Raw genomic sequence first — 13,775 nt, 5'->3', positions numbered from 1 at the left:
TTATTTTTTTTTAACAATGGTTGCACCCACAGGCAGGTATTGCAATCCCCAATGGCGAATTAATCCGTCGTACTTTTTGTTTACAATACGACGGTGGATTGTAAATAAACCCATTGCTTGAAGAGTCTGGCATGATGCCCGTAAGACTTAATATAATGATATATTTTTCCTCAGTATGCAGGTTTCACGTTCTGAGGTGTTGGCCTCAGAGTAAGGTGATGCAGCTGGAGATTGTCCGTTAGAAGGCCACATGTACATGCAGGAAATATGTGTTCAATGTGTTTAAAATACTTTTGTGGAGCATTATTTAAAAGATGCCACGTCTTAAATTGCATTTAAATGTTCATGTAATGTCAAATGGTCCTCTCATCTTAAATATGATTACATAGTCAAATATATTCATTGACTGGAAATTATTACTAATGCTACATTAACCTTGGTATGTAAAATTACATTAACATTACAGATATTAAGATAGGTTAAAAGGCTTGTAATGATTATATAATACCCATGTCTAAAGTAATTATTTTTTCTAAATGTGACTATAAAGGGGATGAGACCGCTCATCCTTTAAAAAGGGGACCCTATCTGATCCTCTTTGGATCACCACTTTTTCTAAATGTGATAAAGACACTGTTAAGGTTTAGGATTAAACGTTGCTCTTATACTGTAGCTACATTGTAGTATAATGAAGTTAGATGTATGTATGTATGTCTTTATTTATATAGCGCCATTACTGTACATAGCGCTTCACAGTAGTAATACACGTTGTGTATAAACGCCTGTTTTATTATTCATTCACCATTTCTTGCTATAGTGGGAAATCATGCCCATATTATATGAGCATGATGTACCCACTGTACCAATGAATGGGTGAAAGGTGGGTATAGTGGATCCAGGGTGGGTGGTTAGGCCTCCCGGGTGGGTAGCAGGGTAGGGTGGGTTAACCCCTTAATTACTATAGTGGTTATTAACCGCTACGGTGCTTAATGGGCTAGGGGACATTAGATTGTATTTATTATGTATTCTTGCTGACATTGGAGAACATGGCCCTGCAGTATGCTGACGAGGATGTCCTTCACATTGCCAGGGGTAAGTAGAACTGTTTATATTTACTTTAGTTATGCTGCATGGCTAATGTTGTGTTTAATAACGGGCAAATAATCTATTATACATATCTGGATAATAGTTATTTTGCCTATTACTCTACTGTAAGTGTTTAGGGGGAAGGTGTATTTATTGAAATATAGGAAATGTTTTTGTTCTTTTACATACAGGATTGGTACTGCAGGCCAGCAGGGACCACCTGAGGACCCCTGGATGCCAACAGGTACAACCTGAAGGACCTGGGATGCCCATGGGGACCACCTGAGGACCCACAGGGGACTCCTGCCAGTAAGAACTGTGGGCCCCATAGTTCTGGGGGCCTTGGGGACACGCTGGGACCACCAGAGTGCCCCCAGACCCCAGTGGGAACCACCCGTGGGCCCCCAGACATCCGTGGGGTTGACTACGGGACACCTTTGGGGCCCACAGGGACCTGCGGAGACCACCTAGAGGCCCACAGAGCCTAGCGGGGACAACCCGAGGGCCCCCAGACACCCGTGAGTACCCCCCGGCGTGCACTGCGGGGCCTGCAGACACCCGTGGGGACCACCCGGGGACCCCTACTGGCATGTGGTATTAATCCTGTGTGTAAAATAATAAAGAATGGTTTTATGTGTGGGTGGGTTGTGTCTTGGTGTTTATGTGCTATTGTAATGTTTATTGGGGGCCTAGGAGGTGGGTAGTGTGCCTGTTGTGAATATTTTGTTTTATTGTGGGTAGCGGTGGTGGGTGAAGGGTGTAGTAGCACCAAGGATGGGTTTTTATGCCTACCGGGTGGGTAGCGGGAAGGGTTAACACCTTCATTACCTTAGTAGTATTAACCGCTAAGGTAATGAACGGGTTAACTCCACCAGCAAACCCCCCCCCCTCAAGGCTTAAACACCCACCAAGGGCAAATACCACCTTCACCCACCCCCGCTACCCACAATAAGCATGGCTCTCGGGGTTAACCCCTTCATTGCCTTAGCGGTTTGCCGCTAAGGTAATGAAGTTGCCTGTAAATGAAATGTTCATGCATCTGATTCATGCTGGGGGTCTCTGGTGCTAATATTAATGTGTATCAGCTCCGGAGACCCCCAACATCAATCTGATGCAGGAAAACTGAATTTTTTTTCTATGTCCCGTCTCGCCGCTCCTCGCAGCTTCTCACCACCCTCCCGCCAACTTTTCCTGGTATTTGGATTTGGAGAGAAAATAGATTTGCATGTCAGTTTTGTGGTAAATCCTAGTAACCCATACATCATTTTTTAAAGTTACACTTTAATTAGGTGTTGGTATCAAATGTATTTTTGATCATGTCCCTTCAGCAATCTTTATTACATACACAAAATATTGGGATTTGTATTTTTTTATTGCGAAGCATTGTGTGATATAGCTAACTAAATGTTGTCTGAATGGGCCATACTAGACGCCATATAACCAATAATTTTGTCTACTTTATGAAAATATAACATCCAATACATTTCCATTTAACGTAATGTTTTTATATGAGAAATGGCTGGAGGTTCCAAAAGTAGCATTACACAGATTTTGACACACCCCTATTTTCTTACTGTACAGTATGTATTTACAGTAACTAAACACTAACTGGTGCAGAGGAGCAAACTCCTGAACTACTCTCTGGACCTACCATTAAGAAACAATTGGAACCAGTTGAGAACTGTGTCATGGTAACTTACAGGGTTATAATGTACGCCTAATAACTGGGAAGAATTGAATACGACTGTGATATAATAAAGAGATTTTATTCCTTAAAAGACAGGTAGACACACAATGTTGGACAAATAACAAACGGAATATATACACTTACTTGGGAAGGGGGTAATGAAATAACCAGGGTTCAGGTTAGCAGTTCATCAGGTACAGTTCAGGTAGAATAATGAAGACACGAAAGACAATTGGCATAGAGCTTACAATCGTTTATATGTGATTTGGGCTCTATCCCTAACATTGGGTCTCTGGCATTGGTTAACAATTACCTGGACCCAATTATCTTTTGCCAGCTAACGTGGGAAGCATTCTGGTACCTGCCCCCAGGTAGCTGGCACATGCGCACAATCCCTCAGTCAGGGTCCCACTTTCCTAACCCCACTCTAAAGAGTTGGCGTCTCCAAGTCGGCCAGATGGGGATCTGGGCCGGGGAATCCTGACTGAAGGTGTGAATTATGGCACTTCATGTGAATGGTCATGTCCTGCTTTATCTCCACCCTGTATACACAATCTGGGGGGATGAGCCTTTGATCAGTGTCCTTTGTGTTGACACACTGTCGCCCTCTGACCATTAACATACCATATGGGCCAGTAAATTTTGCGGGCTTTACACTAGGCATTAAATATAGTGAACTTACAATATTTTATATACATAAAAATATTCCGTTCGGTTGGGCCGAGCGGGCTACCAATTGCCATACCCTCATGCCGGAGGGGACTCTCCATGGTGGCCAATTTTCAGCTTGCTGTGACCCACCAAACCGGAGATAACCATATAGCATTTTAAAACCACATGTGGCACAGATTGCATTTCTCCGCCATTGGAGTAAATGGCAGAACCATACTTTAAACAGTTAACCATACTCCGTTCGGTTGATTGGGGAAGGCTGGAAATTGCCATGCAATCATGCCTGAGCTATGACTGCATGGTGGCCAAATCCCAGTCCTCTAGTGCTTACCGAACCGGAGATAATGGTTTCAGGTTTATGTACTTTCACAGTTCGTGTTTTACAACCTAGCGGCTTTTCTCCGCCATTGTGGCCAATGGTGGCGACCCTCGTGGCGGGCGCGATCCTTTTTCGTGGCCATTGCCCATCGCTTGGGGCAAAAAGAATTTTATTGCTAGCTGCCCCAGGACCGGAGTTACAAACTTTAATTGATGGTGAATTTGGCCGTAACCGAGTTCCCACGGCAATTTAGCGATCAAAGTGGGTCATGTACTAAGCTCCGTTAAGTCACTTTTAGAGCGCAAAGTGCTCTTAGAACGTGATGTTGCGCTGAACCCGATGCACTAAGCCACGCAAACAGGCACTTTGCGCTCTAAAACGTACTTTTTTCAGGAAATTTTTCTAAGTGCAACTTTGCTCGTTCGTTACCCTGTTTGCGTTAAATTCTGCCCTTAAGCGGGATGCTCTAAGCAACGCAGCGTACGCGAAAGTTGCGTTGAACAGAACATGTCAGCTCAAAGTAGACGCAAAAAAAGCTGAACTTTGAAAAATTTCCTTCTTTACATTTTTGCATGCGCAACACCCATACAACAGGCCGGCGGGTGTCCCCGGCTGACCCCGTGGGGGTCCCCGAGGGAGGCCGAGTGTCGCGCGGGTGTCCCCGGCTGACCCCACGGCCGTCCCGGGGCCCCGCAGGCCTGCGGTACCAATGTTGAGCCTACAAAAATAATAAACATTATTTCTAACTAAATACACCCCCCTAACACATACAGTACAATAAGCACCAACCCTGAACTGACTATACCCACTCTGTACCCATTGAGTAGTATAGTGGTACATCATACCCATATAATAATAATATGGGCATGATAAGCCTCTATAGCACTCAGTGGGCACCCTAATTACAATACATTAATGCACCAGATACACAATAATAAAACCTAACTCCAAAAAAACACACTTTACTAAATAAAAACAGTAGCCACTAATCCAATCAATACAAGCATTAACAACATCAACAATGAATTAATTAAACCATTAACCAATTAAACCAATTAATTCCTAAACCAACTCAAAATGAATAGTAACACTAACCAATCAAACCAATGAATTACTGCAACATTAATGAATGTAACCATTAAAAGACAAAAGAAATACTTTCAAACAATCTCTGGAGTAACCATAAAACACATTAGCTAACATAATACAACATTAACTACAAGCGAACACCAATCGCAAACATTTTATTACATTAAGCAGGAAAAAAACAAACAATGACATCCACATAAAAAACTGACAATAAAAACACCAACAGCAATACCAAGCCATAAATGCCCCCCAAATATTGTCATAATAATGTACTAATCTGTACCTTAAAGTGGTACAGATTAATATATTATCAATAAATGTGCCTCCCCCCAAAAAATCAAAAAACACATCCAATGAAGACACCTGTAAAAAGAGACATTTACAAATATTCAATATATTACTTACCATTAGAAACGGTGGCCCTCCGACTCCCGGGGTAACAGGAAGCCCACGTACCTTGAAGGCCTCCAACAGCATCCGATGCCATCTGCCATGAATATCCAGATCAGGTAGCCAAATCTTCTTTTTTCTTTCTTTAATCACCTTCTTCTATCTTCATCTGTCACCATTTCTTGATCTTCTTCATCTTCTTTCTTCATCTGTCAATCCAAAATACCCCATGTTAAATCCCAGCCGATGCTGTCTCGTCGGCTTCTTGGGCTCAAATGAGGTGTCACGGCCTTAAATATGGCTTGTGACGTCACATTTACACTCAAAATGGTTAACAGCCACCTTATTGGTTGTTCAACCCATGTTCCGACTTCAATATTTTTTTCATCATTTAAAGGGAATGATGCCAGCCAATCAGAATGGCTGTGCTTCATTTGCATTTAAGATGACATCATGAAGACGGCGTCACATGGTATTTCAGCCAATCAGATCGTGGGAAACAATTCCACACTCTGGCTGAAACACCATGTGACGCCGGCCATCTTGGATTTAGTGACGTCATTTTAAAGGCAAATGAAGCACAGCCATTCTGATTGGCTGGCATCATTCCCTTTAAGTGATCATGTAAAAAAATAAAATAAAGTCGGAACAGTAATAGTAGTAATAGTAATTCATTGGTTTGATTGGTTAGTGTTACTATTCATTTTGAGTTGGTTTAGGAATTAATTGGTTTCATTGGTTAATGGTTTAATTAATTCATTGTTGATGTTGTTACTGCTTGTATTGATTGGATTAGCTGGCTACTGTTTTTATTGACTTTATTTAGGTATGCTAATGCAGTGTTTAATAATTGGCAAATAATCTATTATCCATATCTGGATAATAGTAATTTTGCACATTATTGTACTGTATGTGTTAGGGCGGAAGGGGGGGGGGAGGGTGGGTTGTGTTTTGATGTTTTTTAAATCTTTTTTTAATATACATTTGATTAATAGTGTACATGAGCAGGGGGTCTCCGTAGCTGAACAGCATTGGTTTCAGGTCCGAGGACCCCCTACTTCAGGAGATACAGGCCCCGTTATGGGGTGCCGGTATCCCTTGCACTTTCAAGCTTCCACGTCATGTGCAGCAAAACAAGGTAAGGATCAGATGAACAACCGCTCCGAGAAAAAAAAAGGTAAGGCGCTCACCAGCAGAAGAGGGTAAAAATCAACTTTATTGGACTACATAAAAAACAAAGAAACAAACAGTGCTAACTACTCTCTCTTTTTTTTTCGGAGCGGTTGTTCATCTGATCCTTACCTTGTTTTGCTGCCGTATGAGAGGATCCTGCTACACCACCGGAGGCCTTACGGGAAACGCTTCTGGCAGCGTCAGAGAAGTAGCTTGAAAGAGGGGATCAGGACGGTGTTTCATTGTGAGTAAAAGTTACTCCACACCGGGCTTGCCGGGGCTATGAGGACTACGTGAATATATTTCACACTACTTTGTCCCTGTTATGTTGCCCTCCTGTTACCCCCAATCATCCATTATCACACAGTACTGCTTAACCCTTTATTCCCTATTTTCCGGTGTCAGCTCTTTATATTATATTTATTAGAATGCTTTAAATGCATCTCCAGCCGAACAACCTGGAGCTTGTACACGTTTTTTGTTCTCTTTTCCGCGTCACGTGACCGGGACATTGAAATTCTACAGGGGATACCGGCACCCCATAACGGGGCCTATATCTCCTGAAGTAGGTGTCAGGAATCGGCGTTCTCGTCGCTCCCCACACAGAGCACTCCCTCCCCGCAGGGAGCCCCCGGACACACAAAACAATCCTGCCTTACCGGCCTCCACGGCTCCTCGCCCCTGCCGCCGTCGCGGGATCACTCCCCTCTGCGATTTCTCTGCTCAGTGCCGGGCGCACCCACGCCCTCCTGCACGCCCACCTGCACCATCCACTGTCTCGGTTCACACGCGTACACGAGTTACGGAGCACGCTCAGTCTGCACACTCTTATTCCTGTCCCCCGTACCTCAGGCTCCGCCCCCGCACACTGCATGGGCATATTCAGGTTACTAACAATACTCACCTGGCCTGTTATGCCTGCACCAATCTGCAGTGTCTCCCTGTAGCTCTTCCTGTCCCGCCTCCGTTCCTAATTGGACCTTCCTGCTTTATCTAGCTCCTCTCTGCTCTCAGTCTTCGCTCGACATAGTTTCTGTATGGAAGTACTTCAGGATTCTCTCAGTGTTTTCACAGGTTCTGATGCGGCTCGTACGACTACTCCCTCTGGCTCTCGATCTCGGCACTCCTTGGACAACGCTCACTCTGGTAACCCCTTGAACACGGCTTGGACAACGACCTATCTCTACTCTCCACTCCCTGACTTCAGCGAGGCATCCTTCACTCTATCTCTACAACCGGTACCGGCAAGTATTGTCTAGCTTACTACACCTGGCCTGGCTACGCTTCATACCACACTCCGGACACGCTCCCTTTGCTGCGGGTGCGTGTATTACCACTTCCCCTTCAGCTCAGGGGACGGGTCTGGTCTGCGGGCAGCACAGGCGTAACATTATGTCGAGCCCACAAGACGCAGACCAGACCGAACTTCAACAGTTTCTCTCCAATCTGCTTCAGCAAAACCAGGCCATGGCGGATCAAATTGTGGCACTTACACGTCAGGTCGCAGTACTCTCAGACAGGGTACCGACCGCGACCCTGCCAGATGTAAGCCCCCACTCCGCAAGCGCAGTTAGCAGCTCAGATGTAAGGATTCCTCCCCCCAAGCCTTATGCAGGTGAACCGCAAGATTGTAGGGGTTTCCTAAACCAGTGTGAGGTGCAGTTTGAAATTACCCCCCATCTCTACAATACTGATCGCAAGAAGGTAGCCTACATTTATAACCTCCTCACTGGCAGCGCCCTGGCTTGGGCTTCCCCGGTTTGGGAGCGACGTTCTGACCTTACCCAAGATTACCCGGCATTTAAAGCCGAGTTTCAACGAGTATTCGATTCTCCCGCTCGTCGGGAGATGGCATCTGTTTCTCTCCTCCAGATCACTCACGGACGGCGAATGGTGACACAGTATGCTGTGGAATTCCGGACTCTAGCAGCCGAGACTAACTGGGGACAAGAGGCTCTCGTCTCCGTATTCTGGCAAGGCCTGGCAGATCCCATCAAGGATGAACTCTCTCGCCAATCCAGGCCGGATCAATTGGAGGTCCTAATTGATTTGGCTGTCCGAGTGGATCAACGTATCCAAGTACGCCGCTCTGAGCATCAGCGCACTCGCTTCCATAACTTTCAAGTTCCGTTCTCCAGTACTCCCAGCAACACTCCTGCTCCCCCAAGTGCTACCATACCTCTTCGTCCTGCACTGGAGTTGCCAGAGCCAATGCAATTGGGGGTACAACGCATCCGCACACCGATACGGCAGTTCCGCCATGCCGGGAGATTGTGTTTCTACTCGGATCCATGGAACATCTGGTTCGGGAGTGTCCACTGTGTCCGGGAAACGGGAACACCCAGTGAGTACAGAGGGGCTCTCTCTGGGTGTAATGTCTCCATGTCCCCTTTCTATAGGTGAACTCCCTAAGAAACTTACATTTCCAGTCTCCCTTTCAGGCGATAAGTTCAAGACTTCTACCGCCGCTTTCATTGACTCAGGAGCTGGAGGAAACTTCGTGGATCTTGAATTCGCCAGCTTAAACCGTATACCACTCGTGAGAAAGAAGGTTCCCATCGCACTCGTCGGTATCGATGGACGTCCTCTTACCCCGGCCCACATCTCCTTAGAGACGGCTCCCTTGCTTCTGTCCTCACATCTGCACAAGTAGATCTTAGTTCTCGATGCCATTCACGCTCCTGGAATACCCATCACCCTTGGTCTTCCTTGGCTACAGCTTAACAATCCTCTCATTGACTGGACTTCCTCTGCTCCCATTTCATGGAGGCCGAGGTCAGGCGAGACTCATCAACTGCTGGCCAATACCTCTGTTCCCGAAGTTATTCTACCTTCCGTTTACCATCAATTCCGGGACGTTTTCAATAAGGTACAGTCAGACCTCTTGCCACCACACAGGACTTACGATTGTCAGATCGATCTAGTTCCAGGTTACTCCTTACCCAAGTCCAAGACCTACCCCTTGTCATTACCAGAATCTCACGCTATGGATGAATATATCCAGGAGAATCTCAAGAAAGGCTTTATTCGTCACTCCAATTCCCGAGCAGGGGCTGGGTTTTTCTTCGTCAAGAAAAAGGACGGGTCGTTGAGGCCTTGCATCGACTACAGGGGTTTAAACCACGTAACTATTAAAAATCGTTACCCCCTTCCCCTTATTACCGAACTGTTCGATAAATTACAGGGGGCCAAGATTTTTTCCAAGTTGGATATACGTGGTGCCTATAACCTGGTGCGCATCAGGAAGGGGGATGAATGGAAGACGGCCTTCAACACGCGTAGTGGACACTACGAATATCTGGTAATGCCTTTTGGCTTATGTAATTGTAGCCCCGAGGTAAAAATTGGCTCCCTGACCTCCCTCTGCGCTGACGGGGTGGTCGCCGGTGCCGCCGGAGGCAGCGGTGGACCCGCCGGGAGAGCGCGAGGGTGGGGGCCAGTACAGGGAGTAGCGCGTTGTACTGAGGTGCAGGCCGGTTGCCGGGGACGCGATTGGGCAGTCGCTAAGGCCGCGATCGCGTTGCCACCGGTCCGGCGGCTTGAGAAGAGGGCGCCGCCATTGCGCGTTAGCTCGCGCATGCGCAGTAGGCACAAAGTGCAGGGAAGGCCCCAGAGAGATCGCGCGAGGGCAGGACAGGGAAGAGAGAGGTTGAGGCGGCCATTAGGGGTTCGCGCATGCGCAGGGCAAGCGCGCACGCGGCCCCAGTGTTTAGACAGCCCCCTGGGAACTACAATTCTCAGGAGGCTTAGGGAGACAGGCATCAGGTGCCTGAGTGTGGCCAATAGGGCTGGAGGAAGCTCAGCCCGGGAATATAGATACATTTCCCGGGCTTTGCATGCGTCAGTCAGGCAGAGGAGAAGGAAGGAGTAGGAAGGGTGCAGGGAGCGCGTGGCTCCTGTACCAGGATGGGTTCTCCCTAGATCCCCAGGCAGGCCCCAATTCCCGGTAAGGGCAGGGGGTAACTGAAGAGGGACGGCCATAGCTAGGGAGGGGACCCTTAGGTGTGGAAGGTGCAGTTTGGCAGTGCCACAGCGGATAGGGCTGTGCGCACTGGCAAATAGGCACAGCGTGAGTGCAGTGGATTTGCTGCGGGATCCAGGTGGCTGTGTGTGATTGCAGCTGTCTGTGTGTGTTGTCGCTGCATGTGCTGGGCGCAGTGCGTGCACTGTGTGTGAAGCGTGTGTGAATCCCTGCAGGCTGACAGTGTGAGCTGTGTGTCGGCTGCAGGTGAGTTAGGTTGTTAGGATTAGCCAGTTACAGATAGTACTGGGTAGCTGGGGGGAAGGGGGGCAGGTTATTGATCCACAGGCCCTAGGAGTATTCTCCAAGCCATCCCAGGTTGCGGTTCATCAGGGACAGGCCCTAGGTTAGGGTTGCTGTCACTCTAGGAGTAGTTAGTGATAGGAAGGGATAGCGGCGGTGGCTGTTCCCATGCGGTTGGTGTTGCCGTGATCCGGTTGCAGTTCCCGTGGAGCGGTGGGACCCTCGTTGGGGTCTACCGGCAGAAGTACCTGGAAAGGATCAGACGGACGTCTGACCCTTTGAGAAGTGTGTTGCGGTCCCGAGCATCGGAGTGCTCGGAAGGTACCTCTGAAGTATATAAGTGCACCAACTGGGCCCTAGCTTAATTTAGTGACTGCGCAGTCACCCACGACCTCCGTAGGATTACGGGACTTTGGGTGTGGGGGATCACAGGACACTGGGTGGGAACACCAGACATTGGGCTGAGGTGATGCGGATAGAGCATCAGGTTATGTTATGTGATGTTATGTAATGAGTTATATGTGTGTGTGTTAAGTAAAGTGTTAGTTATTGGTTTATCGTATACGTGTGTTATTGTATTTCTTACCCAGGGCTATCTTTCATAACGGGGATCCTGGGTAAGTGGAGGCGCTGCACCAGGTAATGTTAAGGGTTTCCCCAGGCTCCCAGCTAGCGGAGGCTCAGATCTCCTGGAGCCACAGGTGTTATGCAGTTACCAGTAGCCCTTTAGAGCAGGTGTGTTGCGGGGAAAGGAACCGGTTAGACCACGAGGGGCCAATGTGAGATTGGGTGGGTCGGCCGGTTCACAAAAAGGGTTACATTTGGAGGCGCTGCTGAGAGATCAGACCTGGGGTGCCCTGTATGTTTTTTTTTTTTTCTAAATTGTGTCCTATTTTTGTTTCGCCATGGGGAAGCCCTCAACGCGGAGGAAGCCACGTGCTAAGTTCCCGGCCGCGCGGGAAAATGTTGCCAACAGTTCTCCAGGACTGGCGGGAAAACCCGAGCCCCGCCCCCACACTGTGAGTGACTCAGTACCGAGTTTGTAACATTCCCCAAAAGACTGTGCTGCCCCTCCTCTAGAGTCCACCAGGGGGAGGGAGTGTCTTGAGCAGAAATCAGAAATTTCTGTTCCCCCTCAGGAAAGCAAGGGATGCCAAGAAAACCACCCTTGGCTGTATAGGATCATACGGGCCCCCCATTTAGTCTTACCAATGGTGGTGTGCCCGTGTGCGTTAAAGGACTGGAAGGTGACGGGTGGCTGAACGGATGGGTCCCCTGAGTTAGCCATCGCCTTCACGATGACCGTGGTAGACGGGGAAGAATGCGGGCACGTCCGTCTGCATGAATGTGAGTGTCCTGTGGGTGAACTGACCCGAGGGTCCGGGTGCCCTGACTGTGCGGCGCTGTTCCTGCAACCCAAACCGCCAGCGGCAGAGGACTTTGCTGCAGAAATGGAGTGTTCCCTCCCCGAGGATGAGAGAGACTGCCAGGGGTTGCACCCTGATGTGTATGAGCCCTGGAATTTGCCAGGAATGGAGGTCACGATGCTAATGTGCCCCTGCCTGAGTGAAGCCCTTAAAGAGGGAGTCGAACCGTCCCAGTTACAGCTAGGGTTCAGGTCAACTGAGGTGGACGGAGAAACGTTTACCCAGTGTTTTGGCCTCAAATGTGGCTGTAACCGGAGGGAGGCACTGGCGTGGGAGCCTCAATGCGAGTGTTGCGGGGCCTGGTTCCTAAAGCCTATCCTGCCCCAGGCGGCGGAACCAGCAGAGGAAGAAGAGGAGGAGCCGGATCTCTCTCCTACATTAACTTATGCTTGTCCTCAGTCTGTCTTACTTCCAGAGGCCTCCGAGGACCCGTGTGTCCAGACCACTGTTGCAGACCCTCTCAAAGGGGACATTCAAATGGTAGAGCAGGAACCTCTGATGGCGGAACCTACGGAGAAAGAGGTGCCTGATGGTGCTACCGAGGTGGGTGAAGCCGCTACTGATTATTCCATTTCAGTGATGGAGGTGGTGGAGGGGCCGTGTGCCCAAATGGACTTTCTAGACGCTGAGCCGGAGCCGCTGAAGGCGGAGCTCCAGCTGTCGGAACCCCAGATGTCGGTTCCAGACCCGGTTCCCGAGCAGGAACCACCGAGACCAGAACCACAGATCCCGGAAGGCCAGGGTAAGGTGTTTATACCCCCGCCCATGTGTGGTGATTCTAGCGACCAGACGAGCGTGGTGATGTGCCTGCCGGCGGACCACTCCAGTGAGGTCACCGAGGCAACCACCTCAACCGATGCAGACCATGATGTGGGCCCGTGTGCCCTGCAACTGCCAGTCCGGCCTACCACCGAGGTATCAGCGGTCCCAGGCTTGGGATCAGTACCTGCCGACAACGATAGGGGTAAGTTGACTGCCCCAGGGGTGTCGGGTGTGAGCTCCCCGGTGATCGTGGAGCCTGGTGACTCCAACGGTAGGGTCACCCGGGCGATGGGCTCACCCCGTCATCGCGTCCTGGTGGAGGTGTCTCCCCCAGAAGATCTCTGCAGATCGTGGAACGAACTCGACCTCACCAAGGTATCCGGTGTAGCGGACCGGAGCGACACATACTCCTGCACGAGGAGTCTCCAAGCTTGGCCTTCTCAAGACCCGGGCCTACCCGAAGAAGTGGTGCCGTCCGCGGAAGAAGTCACCGTTAAAGGGATGGTTGAAGCGGACAAAGACTCTGTTGAGACCGCTCTAGTAGTTGTGGCCTCTCCCAGGTGCGCGATGGAGCGCTATGTTCGCCATGTGGTGGACCGAGGAAAGAGACTGAGCCTCCCTGTCTCCCGTGAGACGAGACCGGAGGATCTGGAAAGGGTCAATACCCAGGACCTCGTACATTTTTTTCTGCGAGAGGGAGAAGGTGGGTTGGTGCAAGGGACAGGTCTAGAGTTCCAAAAGACTCACAGGAGTCAAGGTGGGATACCCTCACCCAGTCTGTTAGGGGCACTCCACTCTGAGACTCAGCTGGCCTCGGGTATCCATGTGGGTATGTTGGGTACAAATGGGGAATTGCTTGTATGTGATGTACTGTTTACTATGCATTTTTCATTATATAACCCACTG

This window comes from Ascaphus truei, chromosome 13 (assembly GCF_040206685.1).
Source record: "Ascaphus truei isolate aAscTru1 chromosome 13, aAscTru1.hap1, whole genome shotgun sequence".
NCBI classification, from domain to species: Eukaryota; Metazoa; Chordata; class Amphibia; order Anura; family Ascaphidae; genus Ascaphus; species Ascaphus truei.
The sequence above is the reverse complement of the archived record's forward strand: the minus strand, read 5'-3'. Positions refer to the sequence as shown.